The sequence below is a fragment of the Ochotona princeps genome, chromosome 9, assembly GCF_030435755.1.
Source record: "Ochotona princeps isolate mOchPri1 chromosome 9, mOchPri1.hap1, whole genome shotgun sequence".
NCBI classification, from domain to species: Eukaryota; Metazoa; Chordata; class Mammalia; order Lagomorpha; family Ochotonidae; genus Ochotona; species Ochotona princeps.
In genome coordinates, this window is record NC_080840.1 from 21,905,283 (window position 1) to 21,920,136 (window position 14,854).

The following is a 14,854-nucleotide window of genomic DNA, read 5'->3' on the forward strand; positions in this document are numbered from 1 at the left end:
AAAGACTCACTGTAGAGCAGTTTTAAAGGATTTGCTTTCAAATAATCTTTCATAGATTTGGAGCCTGTGGAGTGATCATCTTCACACTTTACTGGTCACAAGTGATTTTTAAAACAACAAAAATCCACTGAAAGTCAGTCTGATAGCAATGTCATGTCCGTATAAACCTCGGGGAAAGGAAGTCTCACAGCTAAGGAAGAGAGCTGCCTGCCAGACAAGGGCCATGGACAAGCAGTTCACAAAGGACTTCCAGGAGCAAGGAAGGCAGTGCATTCTCTCAAGAAGAGAAGAACATTTGCATCTGCCTCAATGTGTGTTTTAGATAATTCAACATCTTTCTATTTAATAACTAATTTCTTAAAAATATTGCTCATTCATGTTATAAAAGCACATTGGTAGCTTGCTAACATCTTTTTAAAACATTCTTCTAATGACTTACTAAATGCTTTAAATAGTTATTTTTCCTGCTTACAGAATCAATTTCAGCAGACGACAGAGAAGCTGAGAAAATTAGTAAGGGGACCATGACTTTCATGTGAATAGAAGAGAAAATAAGGGTGGGAGCTTGTGGTATAGCCAGGAAAGCTGTAATTTAAGACTTTTATATCACACACTGGAAGTCCAGTTTGCTTTGGCTACTACAAATTAAGCTTACTATTAATTTGTCTGGGAAGGCAAAAAACAAATATTTGTGTGCTTGTCAACAGTGTTGAAAATCTCAATGGAGTTACGATCTGGATTCTGACCAGCCAAGCCCTGGCTGGGAACAGTATTAGGGGTGGATGATGTTCTCTTTATCTCTCCCTACCTCTGCTACCCTACCTTTATTTTTTATTTTTTTCAGGGGAGAGCGTGAACACAGTCCCCCACTACCACAAATTATGCAATCGAGTTTCCCACGTTTGGGGAGATCGCAGGGGTCAGTGCACCTGGAGTGCAATGGGTAAGCCTCGCCCTGAGAAAACCACCTTCGTGATCATGGTATCTCCCCTACCAGGTAAGTATACTACCCTACCTTTAAATACACAACTCTTTAAAAGTAGTAGTACAGAAAGTAGAATACAAGCCCTATCTGAAAATGCAGGACAATCAAGCATTCTAATATTGCCATGTGGTTAATATAATAATGAATTTGAACAGGGTCTAACAGAATTGAAATTGGATCAAGATAAAAAGGTTGATTTCTGTCACATTATCACTAGTCCTTAGGTTCAGGGCTCAAAGGATTAAATTCATCTTCCACTGCTTTCTGGGGCACATTACCAGGGAGTTGAAACAGCAGTGGAGTAGCGGGGACTTGAACAAGTACCCATATAAAATCTCGACTCGGTGATTTATCCATACCCCAGTTCTTAAAAGAATAACATGTGTTTTCTGCAATTTTCAATCCAGTATGCAGTTTGATCTGAAATGATAGTTCTTAAGTTCTTGAGCTTTTCAAGAAAAATAAAGAAGTATACATGAGGGAATAGCAGTGACACTTACCGCAACAAGTCTTAAAGAGCACCTCTGTTCTATATCTCCCCTGACCTAAGAAGCATATAAGATAAATAAATGCAGGCCATGTACGGAGGCCTAGCAGTTAAAAGACCTCACCTTGCACGCACCAGGATCCCATATGGATGCCAGTTCTAATCCTTGTGGCCCCGCTTCTCCGCTCCCTGCTTGTGGCCTGGGAAAGTAGTTGATGATGGCCCAATGCCTTGGGACCTTGCACCTGTGTGGGAGACCCCGGAGAGGCTCCTGGCTCCTGGCTTCAGATCAGTATAGCTCTGGCTTTTGTGACCGCTTGGGGAATAAATCAACAGACACAAGATCCTCTCTGTCCCCTCTCTGTATGTCTGCCTCCCCAGTTAAAATTAAAAAAAAAAAAAAATCTTTAAAGAAAAAGATAAACAAATACAATTGATACAAAACATTTTGTTATAGTCTTACATTTGTAAATGCTGAAATTTTGGGAAATGCTTTCCATTTTGTTTGATGTGTTCCTGTAGTGCGCTTTGCTCATTATTTTAATCAGGATGTAGAGCATCATTTAACAATTTTCCTCTTCCTTGGGGCCTGCATGTAACTATCAATTAGCAGACAGATAGTAAGAAAGTCATGTCTTAAAGGAATAGTAAGAGGTGGAGGTATCCCTGCCCTACTCCAAAGGGTGCTGGGCTGTCTAATGAGTTGCTCCACTGCATGCATCGTCTGCCTGGTAACTGCCACCGCCGTAGCACAGTGTTACTTCTCAGACAAACTCATCAGTTTTTACATTTATCTGATTCGATGTTTTCTACAGTTTAGTAAGAAAATAAATTTGCAAAGTAGATTAGCTTTTAACATTTAAAAATCCCAATGAGCACAAAAGTTTATTTTACATATAACTCAAGGACAAAATATTGCATGAATATGACAGGCATGTCTCTTTCTTTGTCCCCAGTGCTATCCTAAATGGTGTGGTTCAGAAATTGCATTCCACTGTTTATAAGCTTAGTATTGGAACACTGGAACATTAATGAGGATTTGTGTCTGCTTATATCTAATAAGTCAATCTCAAATTTATACTCTATTCTACTTGAAAATAACTCCACAAATATCTAGAGAATATATATATGTATTTAACTTATTGATCATAAAACAATTAAAATCAATGAATTGCACATATCTATGTTCTCTACAAAATTACCTCTATGAGTTTTGACAAAGTGACACAGATTTGCTTTAAAAAATAGATGGCAACGTAAGACCTACCTTAGCAACAACACTCATATTAAAAATTTGAAGTTTTATAATTTGATGTAATTTTTTTGGAAATTAATTATTTTGTATTAATTATAACTTAATTTATATGGTATATAATCAACCAGCTTCAGTCAGATCAAAAGCAGAGTAAACCACAAAAGGCATGTCATTTCTCAATTCAATTTCAGCTGAGTTTACATTACTTTTTAAAAATAGTGTGCATTTATTTATGTGCAAAACAAGTTACTGAAAGAAAGGGAGAAACTGAAAGAAAGGGACTGAGAGAGAGAGAGAGAGAGAGAGGGAGAGAGAGAGAGAGAAAATCTTGGAATGCCAAAATGTCAAAGCAGCCATGGCTGCACACGGGGGCTCTACCCAGGTCACACAAACGAGTGCAGAGCCCTGAGGATTTCATTCATCTTCCACTTTTTTTCTCAGGTGCATTGGCAGGGATTTAGATCAGTAGTGAGGTGCCTGGGACTAGAACACAAACAAATGGGATGCCAACTTTGCAAACAGCAGCTACACCACAAAGCTGGACTCACATTACTGCTAAGAATTGAATGTAACTATTAAAACATGCATTAAAATGAAATACAAAATCATTGACGTATATCACAATTACAGAAAATAAACTAATGATTTGTTCTTTCAGCAGTCTGTTTTTGTTTGTTGGAAAGTCAGATTTACAGAGGGAATGAGACAGAGAAGATCTTCTGTCCCCTAATTTGTTCCTCAGGTACCCGCAACGCCGGGGCTGAGCCAATCAGAAGCCGGCAAGTAGGAGCTTCTGAGTCTCCCACATGGGAGCAGAGTCCCAAGGCTTTGGGCCGTCCTTGACTGCTTTCCCAGGCCACAAGCAGGGATTTAATTTCGTTGGGTGGGAAGCACTGGCACATGAACCAGCGCACATATGGGATCCTGGCCAGTGCCAGGTGAGGACTTTAGCCACAGGTTACCGTGCTTGGGCCCTGTGTTTCAATAACATAAAACTTCACATGTCTTAACATTTGGAAATAACTATGCTGATGTATCTCACCTAACTAAAATTTATGATCCATACACAACAATCTGGTTTTTTTTTGTAAATTTTATTTTATGCTTTATTTTGTGATACAATTCAATAGGCTCTGGTTTTCCCTTACCCTCCGCCCTAATCCTAACCCCCTGGTGATTTCCCCTAATTATGGTACAGCCCTTTATAAGCAGTCATAAGTCCAAGCATTCCGTTATTTAAGCATATCCTGATAGTGCAGGTACGGACAGTGACAGAGTCCAGCATCTTATTGTCAAAATACATTTCACATCTTTGTGAGTCCATCTTTGACTTGGAAGTGGAGATGAAGCCTGCATTGTATCTGGATATGTATATCTGGGTGTGACAGTCTCTATACACAGTTACTTTACAGGCCCTTAAATGAAAAGCCATAAAACAAAATCAGCAACAGGAAGAAAGTTAAACATTTTCAATGCCATATAGTTGAATAATGTGCTGCTGAATGACTAATAAGTCACTGAAGAAATGAAAAAAAAATCTGAAGAAAATGATGCTACTATATGACCTATGTATCAGTGAAGAATTTAATACAAGAAACTGTTTTTTACTTATTCATTTTTCTTGGAAAGTCAGATATAGAGAGGAGGGAAGACAGAGAGGGAGATCTTCCATCCGAAGATTCACTCCCCAAGCAGCCACACTGCTTGGGGCTGATCTGAAGCCAGGAGCCCAGAGTCTCTTCCGGGTCTCCCAACTCGTAGAGTCCCAAGGCTTTGGGCCGTCCTCAACTGATTTCCCAGGACACGAGCAAAGAGTTGGATGGGAAGCAGGACTGCCAGGATTAGAACCGGTGCCAATATTGGATCCTGGAGTATTCAAGATGAAGAATTTAGCCTCTAGGCTACTGCATGAGGTCCAAAAGAAACTTTTTGAACAAATAAAAACAAAAATATCAAAGCCCATGAGAAGCAGAAAAAAAGTACTGAAAAGGCTATTGATCTTATATTTTGCTCAAAGGTTGCCTAATATTAGAAAGAACATATGATATGTGTCCTTTGGTGATTGACTTATTTCAATGAGCATAATGGTTTCTACTAATCATGCTTCACAGTAAACTGTAGCATTTTTTTCTTTCTGCCCACTCCCTTTTGACAAAGAATGACTTTCCTATCCAGAAACAAACCAAGTAGATATCATATGAAAGTGTTATTTTTTAAGCTGCAGTTTCAAATAAAGACAGATACACTAAAGCATTAGACAGGAGTATGTTATCACAGAATATCATGTAGAAAATGTGAATTCGAGCCAGCTTTTCATAGGCCATGAATGGTTCTTTTTTGTGTGTATTTATATCAAACTAAAGGAATCAATATGAAGTATTTTCTACCACTCTTTTCTGATATTTGAGTATAGTATTTCATGTTGCTGAGAACTTGCCATGGTCAATATTATGTGTCATCTTGTCAAAACTGTAGCCCCAAGTTATTTAATCAAACAGAGATGTTGCTGTGAAGGACTTCTGTAGATGTGACTAGAATTGACAATAAGTGGATATCAAATCCTTGATAACTTGACTGAGTCTCATCTATGGAGCTCAAAGGCCTTAAGGACAGAACTGAGCCTTTCCTACTGAAGGCTCTTTTCCTACCTGCAGACTAAGAATTCTGCTGCTGCCCGAGAGTCTCCGTCCTGACTTTCTGACAGTCTTCTCAAACACTTTTAAGAATTTTATATTTTTCAATCCAATGGTCAGAATTACTTAAGCTAATACTTCGCACAAATGAATTATATATGCAAGTAACTATGTAACATTATTTAAAATAGTTCATGGATAAACTTTTAAACAGAAATTTAACATAGTGCCAGAGATTTAAATCCACCTATAGTATTTTTAAAAATATATAAATATGAATAAAGCCCATATATAGGAAATCATATACATATATAAATTATACATAATATATATACATATATGTGCGTGTATGTGTATATACATATACACACATAGCGACACATATACACATATATGTAGCCATATATACATACATATATGTATGTGTGCATATATATATGTATAAAACAGCAATACACACACACAGCAGCCTGGCATCATGGTGTAGTGGCTTGAGTTGCCCCCTGAAACCCCAGCATCCTACATGGGTGCTAGCTTGTGTCCAGCTGCTATATTTTCTTTCTTTTTTTTTTTACTTATTTTTATTACAAAGTCAGATATACAGAGAGGAGGAAAGACAGAGGGGAAGATCTCCCATCTAATGATTCACTCCCCAAGTGAGTGCAACAACCGGTGTTGCACTGATCCGAAGCCAGGAGCCAGGAACTTCCTCCAGGTCTCCAGGGTCCCAAGGCTTTGGGCCATCCTCGACTGCTTTCCCAGGCCACAAGCAGGTAGCTGGATGGGAAGTGGAGCAGCTGGGATTAGAACTGGTGCCCCTATGGGATTCCAGCACATTCAAGGCGAGGACTTTAGCCAGTAGGCTACGCTGCTGGGCCCCAGCTGCTATACTTTCAATCCAAATTCTTGTTAGTGTGCCTGGGATATCAGCAGCAGATGACTCAAGCTCTTCAGCTTTGAATTCACATGAGACACTTGAAGATGCTCCTAGACCCAGACTTTGGCTGTGTCTCAGCCTTGCTGGAGCTGAGTTGACCATTTAAGGGGTTAACCACTGGATGGAAGGTCTCTCTCCCTCTGTAACTGTGCCTTTCAAAGAAACAAAGATTTTATACACACACACACACATACACAAATGTGGTGAATAGAACCTCCATTGACAGATGACTTGAATGTTCTAGATTTAATTTCTGTTTTGTCAAAGTACCAAGAAAGTAAAGGGGGTAAACATATATTTTATCACACAGCTCATCAAATTCCCAAACAAACCTTACAATAAACAAATAACCAAGAGTCTTTTCATGTTTTCCAATATATAACTGATAGCCACAATACACTATTTTTGTACTTATCCTATTTTTAAATTTAAGCATCCTGTGCATTCATTGAATTTCAGTTTAATTGCTCAAACTATTACATTTGAAATTCTGAAAATTATTTGGATATCCTGAGCTTAAATACACAATAAGTTACAATGGTTTTGAAGCCCTTTCTGACAGACAGGTGTTTAGAATTAACATAAATATAAGTAAATGTAATGACTTTATATTTATTTTATTTATTTGAAGATAGAATGGCAGAGGAAAAAAACAGAGAAAATTGCTGGTTTTGTTGTCATTGTTGATGAGGTTGGTATTGTTTTGTTTTTCTTTTTGATATATATATGTATATTTTTTTTTGATGATGCTGTTTACTTAGTTGATCAGGGTGGGAATGATCCAGGATTAAGGGAAAGTGGGAAACCATGGTTTTCAGATTTTCTTTCTTCTCCCTTCTGTCTGGGGGAAGGAAGGACTTAAGGAGAGATGGCACAACCAGGCTCCCAACCACCTCAGTACCTGGGGATGGGAATGGCCACAAGATACCAACCCATGATCTCCAGTGTGGAGTGTGCTCTGAAGGTTCTGCTTAAGTGATTCCCATAGTTTTGAAATGTTATCAATCTCAAAGAATCTAAGGATGAGGAAATCTTCCAAGGTCCACAGGCTGGATTGGTTTGGACAACAGCATACTTTGGTTTGTGTGAGAGAGGGACTTGAGAAAGAACTGACCCAACAATTGCAATTACCAGTGTTGGTAGGCTGATGTGTGTGATGGACTGAATCAGATCCCGAATTGGCAATCACATACAAGAGTCAGGTATGGCATTACCTCAGACAAGATCCATGGAGACACAGTCCACCTTAGAGTCTCCATTCTCCCAGATATTTGCTGTCAGCACTTGGATAGGGTTGTTGACCAGTTTTTTCTGCCCTCCCTCCTCTGTTATGATACCAGAGGTCCTCTGCAGACTCAAATGGACTGCCAAATCCCCCATGTGCATCTGGGCGTGCTGTCCACTGCTCTGTCTTTTCCACTGAGGAGCACAATTCTCACACATGCACTCCGTGGTCATTCCACCAATCCTGTAATTTTCCCCATGGCTGGAGTTCTGAGTCCAGCAGTTCATTGGGGGGGGGGAGTCACTAAAGAGACCCTATGATTACATGCCATATTTCATTTAGCCACTCATCGTATGATGAGTAATTACATGGATTTAATATAATAGCTATTTCTACTAAAAGTGTGAAGACAGAGTTAGCTATTTCATATGTAGGCTGCATTTCTCTTGGTTCTACTCCCAGGAAAGGGATGATTGGGTCATATGAAAGATCTACTTTTACATTTCTGAGGACTGTATTTCCATCAAATGTACATTCTCATAGGCGTTTGTTATTTTTTGATTTTCGAATGATAGTTATTCCAGCTAAGGTGAGAGGAAACCTCATTATAGTCTGTGTTGACTTATCCTTGATGGCTAATGAACCTCAGTATTTTACATTGCATCTTTGGCCATTTAATTTTCAGTCTTTGCGAAATGTCTGTTCATGTCCTTTGCCAATTTTTTGATTGCTTATTTTGTTGTTGGTTTACTTGAGTCATAATATATCCTAAATACTAATCCTTCCTTAGATAAATAGTACTGCAAATGTTTTCTCTCATTCTGTTACTTCTTTGTGTGTGTGTGTGTGTGCGTGTGTGTTTAGCCTATGCTCTGGGGTCTTATCCAAGAAGTCTGTATGTGTTGCATTTCTTCTACCTTTTCTGCTTTTCAATGGTTTTGATTTTGTGTAAGTTGTAAGAATGCAGAAAATTCAATTCCAAAACCATTTAGTGAAGACTGTCCTTTCTCCAGGGACCAGCTGGTTATAGATGCATGGATATTTTTGAATTCTTTATTCCATTCCATTATTTAGCATTTTTTTCTAAAGATTTGTCTTATTTATTCGAAAGAGCTAGATTTCATCTACTGGCTCACTCCTCAAGTGGCCTCAAGGACTTGGCTGGAGCCATTTTCAAATCAATAGCCAGGAGTTTACTTTGAGTTTCTCAAGTAGGTGGCAGGGGACCAAACACTTGCAATGTATTCTTCTTTCTCATGCCCCTAACATTGAGTTGAATTAGATATAAATGAGCCAGAACACAAACTGACACCCGTATTGGATAATGGCATTATGGCAGTGGTTTTATACGCTGTGCCACAACTCTGGTCCCATATCCTTAACGTTTTGATTGTGATAAAATTAAAATCAGTATATTTATTTTAGTACTATGGACATTTTGATAATAAATTATTTCAAACAATGAACATGTTTTAAACTTTTTGCACATATCTTTCATATCTTGGTTAAGTTTATCCCATTGTGTTTAAGATTTTTTTTTGTAGCTGTTCTGAATGGCAATAATCTTACAAGTTTTTTTTTTTCTCATCAATATATTTTAATGTACATGAATGCTATTTATTTTTATGGGAAATTTTTTTATGCTGCAAATTTGCTGAATTTGTTTTATTAGTTTCAATAGTCATTTACTGAAGTATTTCGTTTTTCTTGTGCACATAACCTGTAAACAGTGACAAACTGACACTCTCCAGGTCACTTTGCATCCTTTTTATCTATTTTTTTCTTGCCCAATAGCTTTGACTAAAATATTCAGAAGTATACTGAAAAGTGATAGTGTCAGGAGGCATCCTTGTCTGATTCCCGAGGTTATTAGAGATGCTTCCACTTTTTTTTCTCATGTAATACAATGCTGGCAACAATATATTTATCACCTTGATTGTGTTGGGGAATGTTGCTTTTATACTCAATGTCTTAACATTTTGTTATAAGAGGATGTTACATTTTATCTAATTCTTTTTATATATTAAGATGGACCTCTGCTCTTTATTCATTTTGCTAATGTAGTAAATTATCTTTATTGAATTGCATCAGTTGAATCAACCCTGAGTCATTATGATGAATCACATTTGGTCTGGGTGAATGATTCATTTTTATATTTTATTGTATTAAATTAGCTATTATTTTGTCGAGAATGTTTGAAACTTTGTTCATCAGAGTTATGAATATAAAACTTTTCTTTTGTTTATTTTCCTAGCTTTGAAATTAAGGTAGTGTGGACCTCAAAGGAAGAGTTTAGGAAAATATTCACAAATTTTATTGTGTTTGAATATTTTAAGATTTGGGTTAGTTTTCTACAAAGTTGGTAGCATTTGCCTGTTCTCTGTTTTCATGCCTCAATTTAAGCAAATTTTATTTGCTCCAAAATGCACCCATCTCTTCCAAATATTCAAGTTTGCAAGTGCATAGCTGTTTGTAGTAAATGTACATTTTTTTCTTCCTGTGTTATCATTTGTAATGTCTGTTTTTTCAGATTTTATTTTATTACTGAGTCATCTCCCTTTTTCTCTTTGATTTTTCAGGCCAAAGATTTACCAATTTTGTCTCTTTTCATCAATAAGAGCTATTTCACAGATGTATTTTTATTTCTACTGTGTATATTTCTACTGTGTACATTTCTTCTCTAAAGAGTATGAATTCTTTACTCCATCTAATTGGAGCTTGATTTATCTGGGTTTTCTATTCTGAGTTGTATTGTTCGATCATGCATTTGAGACTTAATTAAGTAAGCTTACTAAGTGAACTTTCTGTTAATACTGTTTTTGCTGTATCCCATATATGTTTTATATGGTGTTATTGTCATTAGTTTCATGAATTTTTCTTCAGTTTCTTCATTTGCTTTCTTCAGCAATCCTCACTTGAATCAGGAGTCCATACATATGATTTTATAGTTTGTTTCTTGTGTTATTAATTTCCAGTTTTATGGTCAGAAAAGATAGTATAATTCCATTTTAATTTGTTGAGTCTAGTTTTATGGTCTAGTATATGCTCTATCCTAGAGAACTTTCCATGAATGATGGAAAGAATGGATATTCTGAAACTGTGGGATTCAACGTTCAGTAAAAATTACATACATTTGGTCAATTGTATGAGTTAGCTCTGTTGTTTCTTTGTTGGATATTTTGTAATTCAACACTTTGTTCATTCAAAGTGGGATGTTGATGCTTCCCATTAGAACATATTGGAGTATATGCCTCTCTTTAGACCCATTAACGATCTGTCTTAAATTCTGGGTACCTATGCATTTGCTTAGTCAAAGCTTCCTGTTGAATTGAATCCAATATCATTATATAACAGCTATTTGTCTCTTTTTATAGTATTTTTTTTCATAAAGAAGAGTTATTTCTGTGTGTGTGTGTGTGTATGTGTGTGTGTTTCAATTTCCATTGCATGGAATATCTTTTTTCATGCTTTCATTTTCACTCTGTAAGAATTTTTTTGTTGGTGTGTTGTGTTTTTTGTAGGCAATACATGTATGGATGTAACCCATTCAGGCACTCTTCTTCTAATTGAAGAATTTAGTCTATTTATATTCAAGGTTTTGGTTGACAAGTTAAGATTTGGTCCTGTCATTTTCCCATAAATATTCATATTCTTTATTTTGGGTTTAATTTATTCTGTCGTTAGTATATTTCTGCCATTGAATAATTTCAAGATTCTGATCATCTTTCTTGACCTCTTTGAATGGTACTTAAGATTATTTCTAAGGTTGGCAGGGTGGATCATTTCTGTTTTTGCTTGTCTTACAGTTTTTTATTTATTTATTTATTATTTTTTTAAAGATTTATTCATTTTATTACAAAGTCAGATATACACAGAGGAGGAGAGACAGAGAGGAAGATCTTCCGTCCGATGATTCACTCCCCAAGTGAGCCGCAACGGGCTGGTGTGCGCCGATCCGAAGCCGGAAACCTGGAACCTCATCCGGGTCTCCCACGCGGGTGCAGGGTCCCAATGCATTGGGCCATCCTCAACTGCTTTCCCAGGCCACAAGCAGGGAGCTGGATGGGAAGTGGAGCTGCCGGGATTAGAACCGGCACCCATATGGGATCCCGGGGCTTTCAAGACGAGGACTTTAGCCGCTAGGCCACGCCACCGGGCCCACAGTTTTTTATTTATAAGGAAAAAATTTCTAGTTAGTTTTTTTGGTAGAGATTTTTTTGTTTGCTTGCTTTTAGTACGTGGATTATAACTCTCTGTACTCTCCTGTTCTGTCAGGTTTCAGATGGGAACTCTGCTGTAAATCTACCTGGAGACATTTTAAAGAAAATTTGCCTTTTTTTTCCCTTGGTGCTTTTAGGATATTTCTTTAATTCACTTCTGAAAGTTTACCTATAGTGAGCACTGACAAAATTCTTTTCTAATCAAGACTATTTGGGATTTAGTCCATTTCTTGAAATTGTATGTCCATGTCTTTCTCCAAATTGGGGGATTTTTGCACAATTATATCACTGATCAAGTTTCTAATATATTCTTTCCTTTCAATTCCTTCAGCAAATAAGGTGTTCTTTGGTTGTCTGAAGTTCTCTCACAGATCCAAAACACTGTTCTCAGTCCCCCTCTTTTTTTTTTTTTTTTTTTTTTTTTTTTGGTTTTGTATTGTTTTTTGGTCACAGATACTTCTAAAGTTTGTCTATTAGACAGAATTTTGTCTCTGACTTAGTGAACTTGTTTTTAAGGTTTTTCTCAGTGGCTTACATTGAACATATAAAATTCTTCATTAATAACAGTTAGGCTTCAGTTTTCCTTAATCTCCTTAAAAACTATCTTGTTTTTTATTTCCTTTAACTGCTTCTCTGTATTTTTGAGTAACCATGTATGATTTGAAACTCCTTTTCAGGTATTTTTTCAATCTCTCAATGTTCACAGTCCATTATCAATATGTTATTGTGTTCTTTTTGATAATTCATAGTCTTCCTTTTTACATGTCTTATATTTCTACTTTTATTTTTATGCATCCAGGACATTATTTGTTGTGATCTCAGAAGCTTTTTGACTTGAAAATGTATCTTTTATAGTTGAAACTTGATGACTCAGAAACAAACAAAATTATATAGAGTTGTGTTTTGGGTCTAGCCAGCATCTCTGGGTGGTCAAGCATCCAAAGTGACTTCTAAACTGAGCATGACAGATGTTATATGGCCATCAAAGTAGGGGGAGTTCAGGCCATCTGGCTGGATTTTTACAGATTCAGCCCTCTTGTTATAAAATGTGCCGATTGATTTTCTAGAGTGAATAGGCATGGAGCACTCTGCCCACGAAGGAACACAGACTGAAGAGAACACCTGTGTGCTCCATACTGGGAACACAGAGACCTCTTCAGAGTTCCTCTTCAGCACTCAAGGAATTCTGGGCAATCAAAGCTGGACCAACAAATATCCAGAGATCTAGACAAGCCACATTCCCTTCTCAGCCTCATGGCCTATGGGGAACTCACACAGTATCCCAGTGCAGGAAACCTGTTCTTTTACGTTTGAACTGTCCCATCCTCAGATTGAGCTACTGCAGCAAAACTGGCTAGAACTCTACCTCCACAGACTGACCTGGTGCATTGGAGAGAGAAGACAGGTAAGCAGGGTGGAATAGGTTGACACAGCCAAGTAGATGGTCTGCTCCTGTGAGCTCCCCAGGCTGTCCTCAAAATCATTAAGGAACATGGATTCCTCATTCAGCAAAATCCCCAGTGATGAGTCAATCACTCCTATCTCCTCTCACCTTATTCTAGGAAGATGGAATGTATCTACTACTACGGGAATCACCAAGAACATCCTGCAAGAGGCTGTGCATTTGCACACTGTACTTGCTGCTCTATGGAATTCCTCCTCTGTAATTCTCTACTGAAAGTATCTCTCCTATTGGTCTGTGACAGTATAGTTGTTTTTCTCCCCCCATGGCAAAAATCAGTGTATTTCCCTGCGTAGCTGCTAAAGTTCTCACCTTGCATTCATAAAAACACCATATGAGTGTCAGTTCTAATCCCAGTGGCCCTGCTTCCCATCCAACTCCCTGCTTGCAGCCTGGGAAAGCAATCGAGGATGACCCAAAGCCTTGGTCTCCTGCACCCGTGTGGGAGGCCCTGATGAAGCTCCATGCTCCTGGATTCAGATTGCATCAGCTTCAGCTCGTGCGGTCACTTGGGGAGTGAATTATCGTATGGAAGAGCTTCCTCTCTCTCCTCCTGTCTTTATATGTGAGTTTGCAATAAAATTAAAATAAAAATCTTTTAAAAACAAACAAAAAAGTAAAAGCTTTGAAAGATCTAGAGGAAAATGCAAATATAACCAAATAATTCAGATTTAGTAAAAAAGTAATGTGTTATTTATGAGAAAACAGTTTTCATTTCACTCTACAGATATCTGATTTCTCCTCTGTTGAATGGAAATGTTCTCACACAAGATAGCGAAAACAGATATTTGTAAAGAATAAGTTTCATTTTGAAAGAGGGAGAAGACAGTTTCTACAAACTAAAGTGTTATTCTCATGCAGTGTATTTTAGAAAAAAAAGAGTTTTATAAAATTTCACTTCATTATTACAATAAATTCAAGAAAATTGACAAGACAGGCATGAGATCAAAAATTTTAAAATATGTGAGAGCTGATTTTTTTCACTAAAGAGAAAAATTTAGAACCTGGTATTGTAACTATTTAAAAGAGAAAATGCCATTGATATTATTCATATCGTTAAAGCAAAACTTCTTTCCTAATTATGTGCTTATTTACTTAGATAGTAACTAGAAATGAAATTATTCTTAAGATTAATATCAATATGCATATATATTTATGTGTTAACATTTATATTGCCAAAATGGCAGAGTTAGCCTCTGCTGTATGCCACAGATAATACAGCAATGTGTGCAAACACTTATACACAGACACACATACACACATATGCTCTTTCAAAAAAATCCAGTGTGCGCGCACACACACACACACACACACACACACATTAGGTGCATTCTCCAACCATTTGGACCTCGTGTCTACTATTTATGTTCCTATATGTAACATTTATGAAACTCCTTGTTTTAATTTTGTCAGAGTATTATGCTCGAAGATTTCACTATTTTATTTTTAGCAGATTTATTTCCATCTGAAGCGAAAAAGAGACCGATATATGTGCATGAGGTTTCAGGAAACACTTTCCAATAAATCTTTTTTTTTTTGACTTTTTTTTATTAATTATTATGCATTATGTGACAGTTTCATAGGCTCTGGGAATCCCCCCAGCCCTCCCCACGCCCCTCCCCCTGGTGGATTCCTCCACCTTGGTGCAGT

At 37.2% G+C, this 14,854-nt stretch overlaps 1 non-coding gene across 1 annotated transcript; it reads right to left on the minus strand.

Moving 5' to 3' along the window:
* Nucleotides 1–841: 841 nt before the first annotated feature.
* On the minus strand, nt 842–1,005 carry LOC118757567 (U1 spliceosomal RNA). The gene has a single exon (XR_004995272.2). It is a non-coding gene; the product is annotated as a U1 spliceosomal RNA (small nuclear RNA).
* Nucleotides 1,006–14,854: the final 13,849 nt, after the last annotated feature.